The following is a 19,229-nucleotide window of genomic DNA, read 5'->3' on the forward strand; positions in this document are numbered from 1 at the left end:
GTCATCTGATGTTTTATTTAAAATTTCATCCATAATAATAGAGTATTTAATCTTTGCATTAATTCAATTCCCCATCCTGTCCATGAAGGGAACCAGGACCAAGCCTGATCCTTCTGGCTGAATAACTCCCTTTTGCTTACATGTTTTAAGGGGTATTTGGGATGTTTACTTGCTTGTAACACGTGTTTTGGTCCCCCACTTCCTATGATATCTAAAACAGGGACAAGGGAGGCCATATAACCCCATCCCTTTTCTGTCCTAGGGATCCAGGGATAACATACTTTTCCACAACAAATAACCAAACTATTGCTCAAGGTATATGGGGCATGTCCCTTGTGAGTGGCGTCATCATCTCGCCATCCCAAGGTTCCTAACAGTCCCAAAAGTTTAAAGGCATCCCCAGGTGGTTGGTTTTGTTGTCTTTTAAAAAGAGTTTCATTGACTTCGTTAGTTATATTCCATACATATCCCAGAGTTGTAGGGTCTAAGCCAGACATGTTCCAACTAGATCGATGACACATATCTAAATTATGATCTTTAGCACTATCTCCCACTCTGAAACACCAGTCGGGTGAATATGCTAAAGCTACAATAGGAAAAGAAACTGACTTATTTATTGTTTCAGATACCGCCTGCATATTTACAATTGGAATCCCATTTAAAAAAAGAAGTAATATTTACTGGTACTGCGACCAAGGGGATTCGCATTGTCCCAGGGTGCAGTTTACTACATACCCAACATTTATCATATCCTGATTTTTGAGCATACCCATACTTAAATTGTAATAACAGCATTTTATCAGTGAGTGAGGTGGTTTCTAATGCTGTTAAATCCCTTGTCTGTCTAAGGTGTGTTGTTTTATTAGGCATATTGTTTGGACAAAATGATAATTCATGTGGGTGATAATAGCATTTGCTAATTAACCATGTGGGAAAGAAAACTATGAGACAAGCCAATCCTATCAATGTCAGGATCTTCCACCCATAATTTGGATGGAGTATCATTATTTTGTTGTTCGTCTGCTTCGGATTCATCTGCTTCGGAGACTTGGACCCGTTTCACTCCTTTTTTTCGTCTACTTCGGGATGGTTATCACCGGTTTCTCCCCTCTTTGGTACCCTCTTTACACGGATCCAGGTGTCAGCTTGGTCTGTTAGAATGGCGGTTCTTGTTACAGCTACTACTGTTGTGGGAGGACCAAAAGGAAATCCGTGCCCTCTTTTTCGATTAAGTTGCTTCACCACGACAACATCACCTGGCTGGAAAGGATGAGTAGGTTCCTGTGAGGGAAGCGGGAGAGAAACAGATACATCACCATAGATGCCATTCAGTGTCTTAATCAAATTTCTACAATATTCTTCTTGTATTTGTTCCATATCTCCTTGTAAAATAACTAGTGGGCCTTTTGTGTTGGAAATGGTCTCCCCATGAGTATCTCAAATAGTGAAAGACGAGTGGTTTTAGAAGGTGTCATTCTGATTTCGGCCAGTACCGCAGGTAACACATTTTTCCATTTGGAAAAAGTACCACCTGTAGCTTTCCTTATTTTATCCTTAAGGGTTCTATTCATTCGTTCCACAATACCCGAGCTCTCAGGATGGTAGGGTATATGGAATTTCCACTCTATCTGTAAGTGTTTAACAAGTTCCTGACAAACTTTTGATGTGAAGGCGCTGCCTTTATCGGAATTTATTTCCAACGGACAGCCCCATCTGGGAATGATGTCCTGTACCAGGATCTTCACAACTGTTCTTGCATCTTCATGTGTGCAAACAAAGGCTTCTGGCCATTTGGAAAACATATCCACAATAACCAGAAGGTACTCTTGGCGTTTCCCTGTTTTGGGCATGTGAGTAAAGTCAATCTGTAAATGTGTAAATGGTGCGGTTGGATATTTCAAATGATCATGCTGAATTTTCTGTGTGAGAGTTGGGTTGTTCCTATATAATACAAAAAACGAAAAGGTTAACCCATTAGGAGGTAACGGGTTAGTAGCGGTCAACTTAGGGATCCGGACAAGTCAATTAATTGTAAAAAAGATAATTTCATTGAAAAAACATATACGATTGCACATTTGACTCACCAATTACCATTAAAAACATTATGGATAACATGCAGTCACAAATTATATGTGGATCGATCCTCATTAACATTAACCTTGGGTCCCCACCGTGGGGGGAAGTGACCGATGTAGCTAATGCTTCGGTCTCTTCTCCTCCATTAAATTCCCACATGCATGTCAACCTGCGTAAACTACAAAAACCGGAGGAATGGTCTCGAACATAGGAGAAAAAGAGGGGAAAAAAGAAAGAGATTTTCTTCTAGTTTCCCTACTTAGCTATAGTGAAAAATTCTAGACAGATCAGTGATTGTAACATTGACTTTCTCTGCTTTCCGTAAATTATGTCAGATATATTAAAGGTGTTGCCTGTTAATTTGTATTTTCCTGTGTAGATATCTTCTTATTTCGGAAAGGCTTATTTTCACTTTACTTCCAAATTGTTTTGTCTTCTGTTTTCTGTTTATTATTTGAAGATAAGTTCTCCTGTTGTTTGGTGTTAATGTCACTGGCTTTGGTCTAGCCGTATGTGCAATTAACTCCTTCCAATGTATCCGCAGTGAATTACTCTGATTAGAGCGGTGAGGTGTAGTAAATCCTTTAATTTGTAGGGGAGGGGAGCTTTCCTACGGGCAGACTATCACTGGATTATCTTCAATTAACCAACCGCCTGACTTTTTCTTCTCTTTATTTTTATGTTTAGTATTGAGTGTAGATGTTATGAATCTCTACCTCAGAGTGATATTTAAATGACGCTCTTAAACGAATATATATAGCTTTTTTTTATCACTCACGTTACTGTAGCTTTCTCAAAAGTCCGGGCAGTTTGGGGATTTTTCCAGTGTGGTTCGATAGTCCACTTGGGTATGGATACGTCTCGCTATTTCCTCCAGGAGGTGTTTGTTGTAATCCAATCTCCAATGGTGAGTTCGAGTGGTGTTCTTACTCCGTGGATCTTTGGTGATTGCCTGAATGCTCAGGATATAGTCTGCCCGTCAGTGAGAACCACCAGCCCCAGTTTGGGATTTTACCAAGATTGTCAAATCTTTCACTGTTAGGTTTCAGGGTCATTCATCCACTTGTGGTGTGATGACTGCACGTTTGACCCAAGGTTAATGTTAATGAGGATCGATCCACATATAATTTGTGACTGCATGTTATCCATAATGTTTTTAATGGTAATTAGTGAGTCAAATGTGCAATCGTATATGTTTTTTCAATAAAATTATCTTTTTTACAATTAATTGACTTGTCCGGATCCCTAAGTTGACCGCTACTAACCCGTTACCTCCTAATGGGTTAACCTTTTTGTTTTTTGTATTAGTCCATTTTGGTCACGGATCGGATGAAGTAAGTCATTATGTAAATCTAATCAGGGCAATTATAATCAGTCGGATCTCCAGGCAGGAACGCAAACCCTTCTCTACAAGTTGTTCCTATATAAGTTTTACACATCTTTTTACAATTCTTAATACAGAAATCTTTTTCCAATGCTTCTGCAAATTAATGGGAGAGTTGTAAGGTGAGATTACAGGCACTAAAATACCCTGTTTCAGAAAACTTTGTATCATAGGTCTTATACCTTCCTTTTTCTCAACCGATAAAGGGTATTGTTTATGATAGATTGGTGACACACCCCTCTTCAACCTAGCTTTGTAAGGGGTGCAAGAAATATATCCCACATCAAGAGAATGTTTTGCCCATACTTTGTGATCACCATCTAGTCCTGGAGTAAGATTACTAGAAAAATAGTGTGGGGATAACACATGGATTCCTCCCTCTGGTGAAAGGGAAATATCCATTTTCAGGATCCCCATAAGATCTCGTCTAAGCAAATTAACAGGGCACCCTGGAATTATTCTAAAAGAGTGGGCAGTAATTATTTCTCCAGTATGTATGTCAAACACAGGTAGCAAGGGTGTTTTAAAAGTTTTTGTCTATCCCATTAATCCCCATTGAAGGGAGGTGCGGCTGGACCTGGAGGTCCTTGGGCTACTGAACCCTGCTGTAAGGGAGGTTTCTGTGATGGGCATTGGTTCCTCCAGTGACCCTCCTGGCCACACTCAAAGCAATGGGTGCACCTCTGCCTTGGCTCAGGTCGTGGGTTATATCCACCCCGGCCTCTTCCTCTACCTCTGCCTCCCTTAGCAAACTGCCTATGTTCTCCTGCCATATCCCTCGGTCTAGCATCTCGAGAGTCACAATGTTGCAGACCCTCATGAAGTAGCCAGTAGTTTTAATATCAAAACATCCTGCTGCATCCTTCTCCATAAGTTGTTCCCCAAATGCTTTCACAGCCAGCTTGGGCCAACCAGAAATCATTTGTTTCACCATTAATCCACATTAATTCTTCAAACACGTGATAAACATCTGAATCATGAGAGGACCCATGTTTCCTCTGTAGTCAAACCTGCTTCTTCCTTCCATACTTTCTGAAACCTTTTCCAGAATTCCACTATCTCTTCCTTCGGCTTCTGCTTACATGAGATAGCCGCTGGAAGGGAAGTCTGCTCGCTAAAAACTCTCCATTTCTGTCTCTAACTCAACCCACATCTGAGTTCTCCCGTCTTCAGTAGCTAACTCGTATGCATTTGCAGGGGTTCCAGCAGGTTGCAGATTGGAGATTGTGGGGACCTTCCCCCAATCCCAACCAGATTCCTGATCAAATCCCATGATACCATCCATAATTAGTTTCATGTCTTCTTGTGTAAAATGTCGTCCCTTACAAGCCCTTTTTAAATAAGCCAAACAAGCAAGGGGGTTCCTTTGTGGTTTTGGGGCCCCTTTGATTATTTGATTAATTTCTTCCATATCCATGGGTTTCCTTACAATTTCCTTTCCCATAATTAAATAAGGGGCGTTCATAAGGGGTTCCCCTTTGTTTTTTAATGCATCTCTCAGTCTTAACGTCATTTTTTCTGGTTCTGTTGGCCTTTGCCATGATGGACTCAGGGCGTTCCTATTTCCTTTCTTTTTCTTTTTACTTTTATCTAGTTCTACACGCATGTCTTGTACAGCCTCCATTAAAACTTCAACAGTTTCTTTTAATTCAATCACCTTATCTGATTCATCAGAGTCAGATGGAGATTCTGAGTCCTTGTCCTCCATATCAGAGAGTGGAGGTGCAAAGGGTACAGCGGGCTGGGGGGAAACATAACTAGCCATTAAGACTTCATCATGACTATTGGTTTGTAGACTAGGATATATAGAAGTATAACCTGGAGGTTTGGTCTGTTTAGCAAAAGGATTAGTGGAAGGATATTGAGGAGATGAAGCATGTTTCCTTTTTACTTGGGATTTATCTGTATTATTCTCCCGTTTATCTATATTATCCCGTGTATTTTTCTTGGATTTATCCCATCTATGTATAAATTTCAAAAAAACGATTTTTATTACTATTATTAGGTGCATTAACTACATGCCAATGAGGAGCAATCTTAAGCCAATTAATGCCTCCAGCCCATATGTAGTCTTTATCCCATCTAGGATCTGGACTAAAATATGGGAAGGCGCCCTTATTTCCTAGACATAAGCCTTTGACCATGTCTAGATGGAATGTGTCATTAGGTCCATGTCGGGGAAAAGGATTACTGCTCCCCATGCCCTCAGTCCAGCCTGCCATATTGTCCACCCAGGGATTTACAAAATGAAATTTAGTACATGACACTCTTCCCACATAATCTTTGCAGGATTCCCCGTGAATAGCCGGAGGATACATTTTGCTTTCTTGGGACCCCATTTCCAACACTTCCTACGTAAACACTTTACACTTTTATGAGGATGTCTGGTATCCCCCGTACCTTATTTCAACCAAAGACAATCCCTATGTATAGGCTAGATCTTTATTAGTGTTACCCGCAGTTAGGATCGGCTGTACAAACCCTTGTTTCCAAGAGCGTCCAAAAAATCCGGTCAACTATAAATGCGGTAACAACAAGATCTCACCTAGAAATATAGCAGCATGTAAAATAGCAACATACAAATCTTACAAACTTTACAAATCTTACAAATCTTAAACTTCTAAAATCTTATAACTCTATAAAAAAGAAAAAGAACCACCCAGCCGTCTCTTGTTTAACTCCTTGTGTGCCAAACACAAGTCTTAGTGTGTACTAAACACAGATTTTAACTAGTATTTTTAGACCATGTACCCAACATGTCAATGATTTGTTCCCTACAAATCCTGTACCCTTTCCTACATAATCATTTCTAGATCCGAATTTTAGTCAGAGCTTCCCCGTCAGGGAAAAAGTGTATAAAAGTACAAAATTTCAACTCACTGGGAAAGATGACGATTCGGGTCCCACTTCGACACCAATTAAAAGTAAATTTTGAGCACACGGCTGGGGGATTCTGATTCCTTCTTCTCGAGGCCTCGGGGAACACAGAAATGAACCAAACACAAGCAGGCTGATTCAAATTATGTCCCATTTATTATATACTTTACAAAGAGTTTGAATCAGCATTTAAACTTTGTACCCTATGACCACATAGCAGTGTCTTAAATAACAAGAATTGTGGCATCATATGACATCAGTCATTAATAACTCTACTTGCTGGCATGAGAACAGAGGACTTTGGAATCATTAGTTATAGATAACTTATCACCATCAGCTAGTTCCAATATGCTATACCATAAAAGAAGTGCAAAGTACAATACAGATAACCAACAAGACATAGAAACTGCAGAATCTTAGTTTTCAAGACATTTGATATTGAATAGAAAAGAGGACCTGTATTATATTATCAAATTACTCTTTCAGGGGTGATCCACCGTGCGTGTTTTTATCCACAGACGCGGAGAAGGCGGTCGACCGGGTAGACTGGCAGTTCCCTTCAGGCGATCGGAGTGGGACCCTGTATGCGCTCTTGGATTTTTAACTCCCTTTACTCCCATCCGGCTGCCCGAGTACGGGTCAACGGCGCTCTTTCCACTTCATTCCCCATATGTAATGACACACGCCAGGGTTGCCCCCTTTCCCCAGTCCTTTTTTAATTCAATAGGTTTTTATTGAAGTTTTTGTTCAAATTTTTATAACAAAGCAAGCCTTGGCACAGCCAAATGGATAACCAGAATAACAGACAATAACAAAAACACAAAAGAAAATAAACATGAGACAGTCCTTTTTGTATTGTCCCTGGAGCCTTTCCTACGTACTGTCCGAGCTAACCCAGATATCCGAGGTGTGATGGAGGGGACTAACCATCACAAAATCGCAGCCTTCCCGGATGACCTCCTTTTTTTCTTGTCCTCCCCAGATATCTCTAATCCTGCCCTTCTCCAGGAGTTTGGTATTTATGGAGACCTCTCAAATTTTAGAATAAACTCCTATAAATCTGAGGCACTCCATGTATCCCTTGTGGGACCATGCCTCCCAGAGAGTTCTCCACAACTTTCCCTTTAAATGGGCACCGACCGCGATTAAATATCTGGGGTATACTTCTACCCAAAGATATATCCCAAACATTCACGTTGAATTTCCTTTCGCTTCTGCAGCGCATAGCTGCAGACCTTGAGGCGTGGACCAAAAATACCTTCTCGTGGATGGGAAGATGTTACATACTAAAGCAGTCTATCCTTCCTAGACTACTCTACCACCTTCAAGCCCTGCCGATTCTCATCCCCACATCTTTTTTCCGTAAAATTTGAAAGCTTTTCACGGGGTTTGTCTGGTCACAGAGACCAGCCAGGCTCAGCTACGATATCCTGCGTAGACCCAAACAACAGGGCGGGATGTTACTGCCAGATGTACGACAGTACTATGTGGCGGCCCACCTGACACGTATAGTAGACTGGTGCCACAACTCCCAAACCAAACTCTGGGTGGACCTGGAACAATCGTTTGCAGATATCCCTTTAGCCAATCTCCCTTGGTGTATCACTTCCTTACCTCCACAATTACAATCCCACCCCACCATTGGCCCCACGGTCAAGATTGCACGGTCCATTTTTAAGGGAGGTAGGATCTCTCCCTTTCCTTCACCTCTCACTCCCATTTTAGACAATCCGGCATTCCCACCGGGTATAGGTGCCCACACGTACACGGCGCTACGGAGACTTGGAAAAGATAAGGCCAAACACTTCCTGACTGACACGACTAGACCTTCAACCAACACTCTCTGCACTAACCCGGATTATGGCCCTCTTGATTTTTGGTCAGCAGTGCGATTGTCCAATTTCCTGCACGCAAACCCCGCAACGCGACATCCCTGTAGATCCCTTACACCATTTGAGCAACTTTGCTCACAAGATAAGCCTTCCCGACACACTCTTTCCCTCTGCTACAGATTGTTGATCCAACCACCGGACCCAGACCACTTGTGGTTTATATCACGATGGGAGGGAGAACTACAGACCAGCTTTACCCCGGAAGCCATGGAGAAGTTACTCACACTCTCGTACCGTTCTTCGATTAGTAATAGATACCAAGAGTCGGGCTATATGATCGTGACTAGATGGTACCGTATTCCACAATCCCTTCACACACTATTCCCTGAGTCACCTGACCTAGGTTGGCGCTGCCAACAATCCGGGGCAGGAATGTTACACATCTTCTGGTCCTGCCCGGCCCTCTGACGGTTTTGGGAACAAGTGCGCGTTCTCGCTCAGAAATGTGCGGACGTCCAGGTGCCTGAAGACCCGACCTTCTTTCTCCTCCACCATAACACCATCCCGCTGAGCTCCTCTACCCACTCCTTGATCAGACTCGTGGTAAATGCCGCCCGGGCATGTATTCCAGCACTCTGGAAGAAACCCGAAGCCCCCCTCATAAGCCAAGTCCTAGACCGTATCCATGATATATACATCATGGAAGACCTCACGAGCTCCATTAAACATACCTCTGCCTCAGTCACTCGAACCTGGTTCCCCTGGTTGGAATACATTCGGTCCCCTGACTACCTTACCCTCAGGAGAACGCTGACCTGTTCCTGATGGGGAAACCTTATCCCATCTCCTCCCTGCCTTTCCTGTTTCCCCACTCTTTTTAGGTATATGCCCTACCACCATCTCTCTCTCTTTAGTGACCTAGTAACTACTGGCCCATTTATGCCGTATCCCTTTTTTTTTCCCGTTCCTTTTCCATCACTCAACCCCTTACCCACACAACCTACTCACATTCACTTGCCTAACGCTGTTTTTTTCTTCTTCTTGTTCTTGTTCTGGTTTGTTTTGTTGTGCACACTAAAGTTTTAAAAACGACATCTCTTATGCATGCTATTGACAGGATGTCGTTTCACTTAGGGATAGAAGTCCCCCCCCCACACACCTCCCCCAGGTCCACAGATGCGCTCATAAGCACTTGGACACTTATATGTCCCCCTCTTGAGATACTTACGGGTCACTGACTAGCTGAGCAGGGGGAACACCCTCCCCTTATTTTTTTCAACGCTTTAAAGTGACATTAAAGCCAAAAACAATATTTTGTTTACTTTGTCATATACATCGCAATGCATTTGGTGTATTTTCTCTATGACCGCCCGAGAGAGCAACTATTTGCTACTTATGCACTTGTTTTTCTCTTGTGATCACTGTCAAAGCTTTTAAAATATAAAATAAAGAATTTATAAAAAAAAAAGGCATGAGGGCACTACAACTTTTACTCCAATATGCTCTAACGAGATATATAGTGAAGTCGAATCGTAGTTGTTCCCACAAAGAAGTCAGTTCCTGTGCTACTGTTTGAAAACCATTTCTTTTGAGAAGCACTTCCAGCTGTTGGATGCGGAGACATTTGGCATTCATATTAGCTTGCCTAGCGGCTTTCAATCGGTGACCATGTTTTATAAGTATGCCACAAATGTAGCTCTTAAGGGCCACCCAGACTGTCAACGGATTGGGCACCAATACTCTATGAATCTCAAAAAACATGGACAGTTCTTTAACAACATCACCCATAACCGCAGGGTCTTGAATCAAAGTCTCATTAAGTCTCCAGGTGGGGGAATTCATGGGCAAGGACAAGAGCTGTAAATGCAAGTAGACGGGTAGGGTCAGAGAGAGCAACCTGACCAATATCAGCGCCCGAGACTAAGGGAAGAGTGTCATGTTTGAACAAGAAAAAAATCTATACGGGTGTAAGAGTCTTGAACCGTTGAATAATAGGAAAAATTGCTCCTGAGGATGTAGCACTCTCCAGACATCCAGTAGTTAAAATTTGTGCAGGTTTCTGCGAATACAGTTGCATGCAGGGGGAAGCATGAAGGAGGAGGGTAGGGACGGCATAGTCCCCCACCAGTGGGCCACAAACTGGTCATCTGTATGGAAACACATACACAAATGAGTAGAATTAGTTAGGCACAAAAACGGTTAGCAGTACCACAGCAGTAGATAATTCCCACTTCAGGATTCCGGAACCTGTGGAGTAGGAGTGGTGGTTGGGATTGGGGGAGAGCAAAGGTCGGCGGATCCTCCAGCCAATCTAGGATGGAGACGGGCAACATATCTGCAAATTCACAAAGGGAGACAGCCTTACGAAAAGACATCTCAGTGATCTGCAACCAGGTGGCGGACATAGATACCAGGGTATCCACTGTGGAACAGGAGAATGTGTCCCTACGAAACACTGTTTCAACTATTGACCGTGCGCACTCAGATATGGTCGCACGTATTACTCACCTACAACTCCTTATTGATGACTTGGAAAACCGCAATCGCAGACAATCGCAGACAAAGGGCATCCGAGAAGCTACAGCCCGTTGACCTACGTCCCACAGTTGTGGGTATTTTTAACCTCCTTCTGGACTGGCATTCAAAATATCTAGATTGGTTTCTGTGTTTCAATTAGGCAGAAATTACCCAGCTTTATTGTGCAGGGCATAATAGTCTGCCTTCATTCTTTTTTAAGAAGTGTTCGTACTGATGTAACAATAGCCCTCTAAGTTGTTGCCTGAGATCTAGCAAGCGAGAGGCGAAACTGTGTGAAGGACTTTGCTGATTACATAGTTCTATAATCTGAATTACATTCAACAGTTTATCTAACGGCTGAGATCTTTTCTTTTTAACTCATGCACCTATTTTTATACATTCACCTCTAATGCCTGCCTTATGGGCATTCCATAGGAGATTGCAATCTCTGTCGCTAGAATCGTTTAGTTCAAAATACAGCTTTTGGGCTTCAGATATTTGCTCTTTATATACAGTGTGAGCCAAGATAAATATATTTATTCTCCACATATTATTGTATGAGGCACGTCTATCATCTGCGACACTTATCGCGATTGGAGCATGGTCTGACCATGTTATCACACCAATCTCCGAAGAGAGTATTGATGTCAGGTAGCGTTTGTTGGTTAAGAACATGTCGGTCCTGGAATACGTATTGTGTACCTGAGAAAGAAAGCAATAGTTTCGATCGCTGCCTTGTTGGCATCCCCAAATGTCAAGCAAGTCATACTTAAAGAGCAATTTACCAATCACCGTCAAAGATCTTTTGCTACTACTAGTAGAGTCTAAATCAGCATTATAGATAGTGTTTAAATCCCCTCCCATCAGCAATATTCCGGAGGTATGTTTGGCAACAAATTTCATCAATTTACAGAGAAACCTGACTTGCTTCACATTTGGAAAGTATACTTTGACCAGTATTTGGTATCCCTTATTATACAATTGACAATTAAATATCTACCACCAGGTTCTGTGATACATTCCGTAAGCTGAAAAGGCACATCTGATTGTATAGCTATGAGCGCACACGCTTGTTTTGTAAGTGAATTTGCCATATACATGGAAAAATAGTGCTGTAAAGAAAATGTAGGAACTTTACCCTGTGCAAAATGTCTCTTGTACAAAGCGTATGTCCGCTCTTTGTGAGTTTGCCTCTTTCAATAAAGCCGATCTCTTAAAAGGGCTATTCAAAACTTTAGCGTTGATGGAAACCACTTTAGGAGCAATCGGTCGTTAAATGCATAGTAAATACAGTAACAGTAAGGTGTTCAGAGCTGGCGTTAACTGACTGGCTTGTAGAAAAGAACAAAAGCAGAAAACAAACAAACAAACCTAAAGAGAAAAAAAAGTCAATTTCGTAAAAACACATCAGGTAACAACTCTGATATACATGTGCAGCAGTGGGGAAGGAAAATAACAGCAACCCCTTGAAAAATGTTCTTGAAGAACGAATGAAAAATGGGGCTATGTATAAGCTCCTAATACGGGCGACTGGTCATGTGATTTCTTCGCAATTTTTCTTAGTAGGCGATTGATGTCGATCTTCATTATCACTTATAGACAGCCCCCACTCCAAAAGAAGACTATTCCCCAGCTCTGGCTATTTAAATGGAATGCGCTTGCCATGAAAGGAGAGTAACATTTTAGTCGGGTATCCCCACTTATAAGGGATGTTGTGGTTCCTGAGAGTAGAGGTGATTGGGGTCAACTTCTTTCTAATTATTATGGTACTTTGAGAAAGGTCAGCATAGAGAGTGACTCCAGCGTACTGCGGTGACATCAAGGGTTTGTTTCTTGCAGCTTGCATCACCCTTTTTTTTACATTGTAAAAATGAATTCTGGCCAAGACGTCCCTAGGGTCCGAGTTGGGCAACCCTGAAGGCTTGGCAATCTTGTGCGCCCTATCAATAACTAGCTCTTGTGGGGATAGTTGTGGCACAAGTTCTGTAAGTAGCTAATACAAAAAGGCTAAAATCTGCGTGGATTCGGATCCCCCTAGATGTTATGTTGTTTCTCCTCGATCTGTCCTCCAAATCAGCCAGCTTAAGCCTGATCCATTGAATGTCATTTGAAAGATCTTGATGAGCACCTACTAAATCATTGTGTCCCATGGACATGTCACGTATCCTATCTTCCACATGGGATACCATGTTGGAGAGAACCTGTATCGAATGTTGCAGCTTAGCAAACATATTTGTCATGTCCTGTTGAATAGCACAACGTAGCGATGAAAGCATGTCTTTCATATCTAAAGCTGACACTGGCTGTGAAGATGCAGGATAAGCATTGTGTTCATCCCCCTCAGGCTCATTGTTAATGTCTCCTCTAGATCGTTTGGTTTTAGCAGGGCTACGAGTGGTAGGTGAGTCAGGTGGGGAGAACTTACCATGTCCTAGGTACAAAGGCAGGTCTGCTGCTTGCGAGCTGTCCCTGCGTGCTTCCGCCGAAGCCGGTGCACTGTTTCCTGGAGACCCAGATTACATGGGCTCAACGTCATCTTGGCCCTCTCCTGATCTGGTCGCAAGAAAGAAGTCTGTTAGCTTTTGCGGCTGGCCGTGTGATTTCCCCCGTTTTGTAATCGGAGGCGAGAGTCGGGTGTATCCCGTATGAGAGCGGTGTATGAGTCACCTTATCTTTGGTATGTCAGCGTTGCTGAACGGGCTGTGCAGCGGATCTGTTTCAGTGAGTGTATAGCTTCTCCGGCAGTTGGTCACGCCCCCCAATATTTGTGTGTTTTTAATAGGGGTATGATGTGTGTTTTTTATAATAGGTGTGTTTGTGTTTTTTAATATGTAGGTGTGTTTTTGAGTGTTTTTTATTGTGTGTGATGTGTTTTTTTCAATGAGTGTGTGATGCGTGGGTTTTTTTTTTAACCACCTCCCGTCCATTGGCCTTACTTAATCAGCCGGACGGGAGCCTTGTAGATTTTAGGAAGTACCTCCCAGCCACAGGCTCGTGGGAAAACGACAGTAAGTGTAAACAGCCGGCGATGGCTGTTTAAATACAAGTGTTCTGGCATCTGTAGAGTTGCCCGATCACTTTTTGTGTTGGTGTGCAGCCCTATCACATGGGGGGATTCTTAGTCCCCTATATGATAGCAATAAAGTTAAGTGTAAAAAAAAAATATATATATATATACACACACACACACTATATTGCCAAAAGTGTTGGGACACTTGCCTTTACACGCTCGTGAACTTTAATGGCATCCCAGTCTTAGTCCGTAGGTTTCTATATTGAGTTGGCCCACCCTTTGCCGCTATTACAGCTTCAACTATTCTGGGAAGGCTGTCCACAAGGTTTAGGAGTGTGTCTATGGGAATGTTTGACCATTCTTCTAGAAGCACATTTATGAGGTCAGGTACTGATGATGCCTGGCTCGCAGTCTCCACCCTAATTCATCCCAAAGGTGTTCTATCAGGTTGAGGTCAGGAGATCAGGTTGAGGTCAGGTTGTGCAGGCCAGTCAAGTTCCTCCACCCTAAGCGTGGTTAGTCACTCCAGAGAACACGTCTCCACTTCTCTAGAGTCCAGTGGCAGCGTGCTTTACACCACTGCATCCAACACTTTGCATTGCACTTGGTGATGTAAGGCTTGGATGCAGCTGCTCAGCCATGTTGTTGTGCCAATCTGGAGTCTGTAGCTATTGACTCTGCACACTGTGCACTTCACCATGCGCTGATCCTGCTCCCAATACTTTTGGAGATATATATCTAGATAGATCTATCTATATATAGATAGATAGATAGATAGATAGATAGATAGATAGATAGATAGATAGATAGATAGATAGATAGATAGATAGATAGATAGATAGATAGATCGATCTATCTAGATATAGATAGATATATACAGGTGAAACTAGAATAATTAGAATATCGTGCAAAGTTCATTTATTTCACTATAGCAACTTTAAAGGTGAAACTAATATATGAGATAGACTCATTACACGCAAAGCAAGATAATTCAAGCCGTGATTTGTCATAATTGTGATGATTATGCCTTACAGCTCATGAAAACCCCAACTCCACAACCTCAAAAAAGTAGATTATTACATGCAATCAATAAAACAAGGATTGTACATAGAACAATATCGGACCTCTGAAAAGTACAAGCATGCATATGTGCTCAGTACTTGGTTTGGGCCCCTTTTGCAGCACTTACTGCAATTACTTTTGCATGATATTCTAATTATTCGAGTTTCACCTGTATATAGTTGTGTGAAAAAGTATAGTTGTAGGAATGTTAGGAGGGACCCCATTTAAAAAAGAAAAAAACGTGGGGTTCCCCACAAAAAACATACCTGACCCTTAAGGTCTGGTCGTAATTTTCGAAGGTACCCCGTGTAAAAAAAAAAGCGTGGGCTTCTTTTTAAGGAACCCCACCCCCAAAAATGGTGAAAAAAAGAAGTGGGGTCCCCCCTAAAATTCCATACCAGACCCTATATCCGAACACAGTCCAGGAAGGGGGGGGGGATGAGCGAGCACCCCTGGAAAAGCACCTTGTCCCCGTGCGGATGGGGACAAGGACCTCTTCCCCACAAGCCCTGGTGTGGGGGGTTTGGGTAGGGGGCTTATTCACATCAGAGTAGCCCCTTGTGAATGAGTAAGGGGTACCCCTACCCATTCACTAAAGGGTTAAATAAAATTGTAAAAAAGAGGTCAGACTTTTAAAAAAAACAAAGACAAGACTTTTGACAAGTCTTTTATTAAAAAAATAAAACAAAAAAAATGGATCCACCGACGTAATCAATCGTCAATCATGATGTCCAGCGTTGTCCACGACGATAACGACTCGGCAAAATAAAACAAGAAAAAAGAAATACTTCTTTTAAAAATGACGTTCACCCGCCACAGAATGGCATTTTGACAGATGCCGGCAACATATAAACATTTGGGCGGAGCTAGCAGTGACAGCTACCTCTGCCCAACTGTTTACAGTTGTAACAGGTGAGCAATGATTGAGCAAAGTCATCATCACTCTTAAGCTTTTAGATTGTAAGCCCTCACGGGCAGGGCCCTCCTTACCATCTTGTCTTAAATTGTATTGTGACTGTAATGTCTTCCTTATATTGTAAAGCGCTGTGCAAACTATTGGCGCTATATAAATCCTGTATAATAATAATAAGCTGGCCATGGAGGTTGGCGAAGTGGATGACCACAGGTTTGTTCAAATCAGGGGCTTCCCCTTTTGAGATGGTGTTAATGGCGATCCTGATATCGCTTTGGTGCTTTTGGAACCAACGTTTGAACAGTTCCATGGTCTTGCCAACATAGGCTAGACCACAGGGGCATTTAAGGAGGTAAACGCATTCTGTGTTACAGTTTAAATAGTCCATAATGCATTTTTTTTTACCGCTATGAGGATGGAAGAATGTTTATGATGAGTGCACTGCAGATTTTGCAGTTGTAGCATTTGTAGCATCCTGTGTGTTATGAAATCTTTTATAGATTTTTTGGAATATTTAGGGCTGGGGTCTGCTTGTACCAAATGCTGACACAATGTGATGCATCACTATATCTTTGGACACATGGAAGTCTGCCAACTGAGGATTTATCTTTGTTCTCCGTGGAGGACATTTTTTCAACTGCTCGTTTAAGGGCTCGTTCTAGCACCATGTTCAGATACCCTCTCTGTTGAAATTTGGTGTACATCAAATTTAATTGTGCTTGACATGCATCTTTAAACGGAGGCAACACGTTTCAAAGAATTTATCTTCTTTGTCAAACCAAGTGGAGGATTAAGACAGTGGCAAGGCTGAATCGCTTAATTGTAGCAAAGTAGAAGAGGAAATCAGGTAGCTAGGCTTACGATTATCTTACACCTTACGATTATCGTACGACAATCGTATGCGATCGACTTTTCGTACGACAATCGTAATGTGTGAATAGAGTGCCCGACCGATAGTACTGTACAATCGTACGACTTTTGACGGTCAAGCATGTTTGAAAACTTTGCTAGATCGTACGATGTTCGCATGGTTGGTGGCGTTTCCGTCCGTCAAAAGTCGTACGATTAACACTGCGCATGTGCAAACGAAAACAATTGCGGTCAATTACCGCAAGTCGTCCAGGTGTTTTTTTTAACTACCGCTAATTGGACCTTGCGATAATCGGGGCAAGATGGGGCCGTCGTACGAAAATCGTACGACGGTTCGATCATTGGACGAAAAGTTTCGTCCGATAATCGTAAGGTGCATGGGTCATTCAGCAAGTTGAACTACTCCCATATATGCATTTCACCTGTCTGTTTAGATAATTACCTGAAGTTCAGCTTTAAAAACAATCTTCAGGGGCACATGTTAAGACATTGCTTATGGAAATTGTGATGGCGTGGAGTGCTTGTGGCTAGAGGTGAATAATAAACTGATTGTGGAGGTGTGCTATAGACCCCCAAAATAAAGGAGGATGAGGAGACTCAACTCCTCTCACAGATTGAATTGGCGGGGAAAATTATTATAATGGGGGACTTCAATTATCCAAACATTGATTGGGCAAAGGGAACCACACACTCAACCAAGGCTTGTCATTTACTTATTAAGAGACCCTTTAATGCAGGGATGGCCAAACTCCGGACCTCCAGCTGTGGTGAAACAACAAATCCCATGAAGCATCTCTCTCCGGGAGTCATGTCTGTGGCTGTGAGAATTAGGGCTGCAACAATTAATCGACATAATCGATTATAATTGATTATTGAAAAAGTTGTCAACTTTTTCAATCATCGATTAATCGGCTTCCGATTGGTTGGCCCTGTTCACGGCTCCACACGCTGCGCGCCGCACCTCCTCCCCATCTCACGTTCGCCGCTGCCAGACCCGAAGCATCCTGTGTGTTATGAAATCTTTTATAGATTTTTTGGAATATTTAGGGCTGGGGTCTGCTTGTACCAAATGCTGACACAATGTGATGCATCACTATATCTTTGGACACATGGAAGTCTGCCAACTGAGGATTTATCTTTGTTCTCCGTGGAGGACATTTTTTCAACTGCTCGTTTAAGGGCTCGTTCTAGCACCATGTTCAGATACCCTCTCTGTTGAAATTTGGTGTACATCAAATTTAATTGTGCTTGACATGCATCTTTAAACGGAGGCAACACGTTTCAAAGAATTTATCTTCTTTGTCAAACCAAGTGGAGGATTAAGACAGTGGCAAGGCTGAATCGCTTAATTGTAGCAAAGTAGAAGAGGAAATCAGGTAGCTAGGCTTACGATTATCTTACACCTTACGATTATCGTACGACAATCGTATGCGATCGACTTTTCGTACGACAATCGTAATGTGTGAATAGAGTGCCCGACCGATAGTACTGTACAATCGTACGACTTTTGACGGTCAAGCATGTTTGAAAACTTTGCTAGATCGTACGATGTTCGCATGGTTGGTGGCGTTTCCGTCCGTCAAAAGTCGTACGATTAACACTGCGCATGTGCAAACGAAAACAATTGCGGTCAATTACCGCAAGTCGTCCAGGTGTTTTTTTTAACTACCGCTAATTGGACCTTGCGATAATCGGGGCAAGATGGGGCCGTCGTACGAAAATCGTACGACGGTTCGATCATTGGACGAAAAGTTTCGTCCGATAATCGTAAGGTGCATGGGTCATTCAGCAAGTTGAACTACTCCCATATATGCATTTCACCTGTCTGTTTAGATAATTACCTGAAGTTCAGCTTTAAAAACAATCTTCAGGGGCACATGTTAAGACATTGCTTATGGAAATTGTGATGGCGTGGAGTGCTTGTGGCTAGAGGTGAATAATAAACTGATTGTGGAGGTGTGCTATAGACCCCCAAAATAAAGGAGGATGAGGAGACTCAACTCCTCTCACAGATTGAATTGGCGGGGAAAATTATTATAATGGGGGACTTCAATTATCCAAACATTGATTGGGCAAAGGGAACCACACACTCAACCAAGGCTTGTCATTTACTTATTAAGAGACCCTTTAATGCAGGGATGGCCAAACTCCGGACCTCCAGCTGTGGTGAAACAACAAATCCCATGAAGCATCTCTCTCCGGGAGTCATGTCTGTGGCTGTGAGAATTAGGGCTGCAACAATTAATCGACATAATCGATTATAATTGATTATTGAAAAAGTTGTCAACTTTTTCAATCATCGATTAATCGGCTTCCGATTGGTTGGCCCTGTTCACGGCTCCACACGCTGCGCGCCGCACCTCCTCCCCATCTCACGTTCGCCGCTGCCAGACCCGTCCGCATCCACGCTCCACACGCCGCATCTCCTCACCGCCTCACGTTCACCGACTGCCCACATCCACGATCGGCACAGGGTAATTCTGCATTCATTGCTGTATAATTTTACAGTTTTAATTCACTATATTGCACACAACACTTTTTGTTTTATTTTTTACTTCCACTGCTCCCAAGCTTGCTCCTGTGGTGGACTACACTCTCAATACACACTAGTAGTCCATCACTGGAGCCATTTTTTACAATTTTTTTATTTTGTTTATCCGATTAATCAAACTTAATAATCGGCTA

General features: G+C 42.4%; 1 long non-coding RNA gene across 1 annotated transcript; it reads left to right on the forward strand.

Moving 5' to 3' along the window:
• Positions 1-715: 715 nt before the first annotated feature.
• Positions 716-19,062, forward strand: LOC108795377. The gene is made up of 3 exons (XR_001941751.1): positions 716-814; positions 2,877-2,884; positions 19,053-19,062. It is a non-coding gene; the product is annotated as an uncharacterized LOC108795377 (long non-coding RNA).
• Positions 19,063-19,229: the final 167 nt, after the last annotated feature.

This window comes from Nanorana parkeri, unplaced genomic scaffold (genome assembly GCF_000935625.1).
Source record: "Nanorana parkeri isolate BGI_ZX_2015 unplaced genomic scaffold, ASM93562v1 scaffold963, whole genome shotgun sequence".
Taxonomy (NCBI): domain Eukaryota; kingdom Metazoa; phylum Chordata; class Amphibia; order Anura; family Dicroglossidae; genus Nanorana; species Nanorana parkeri.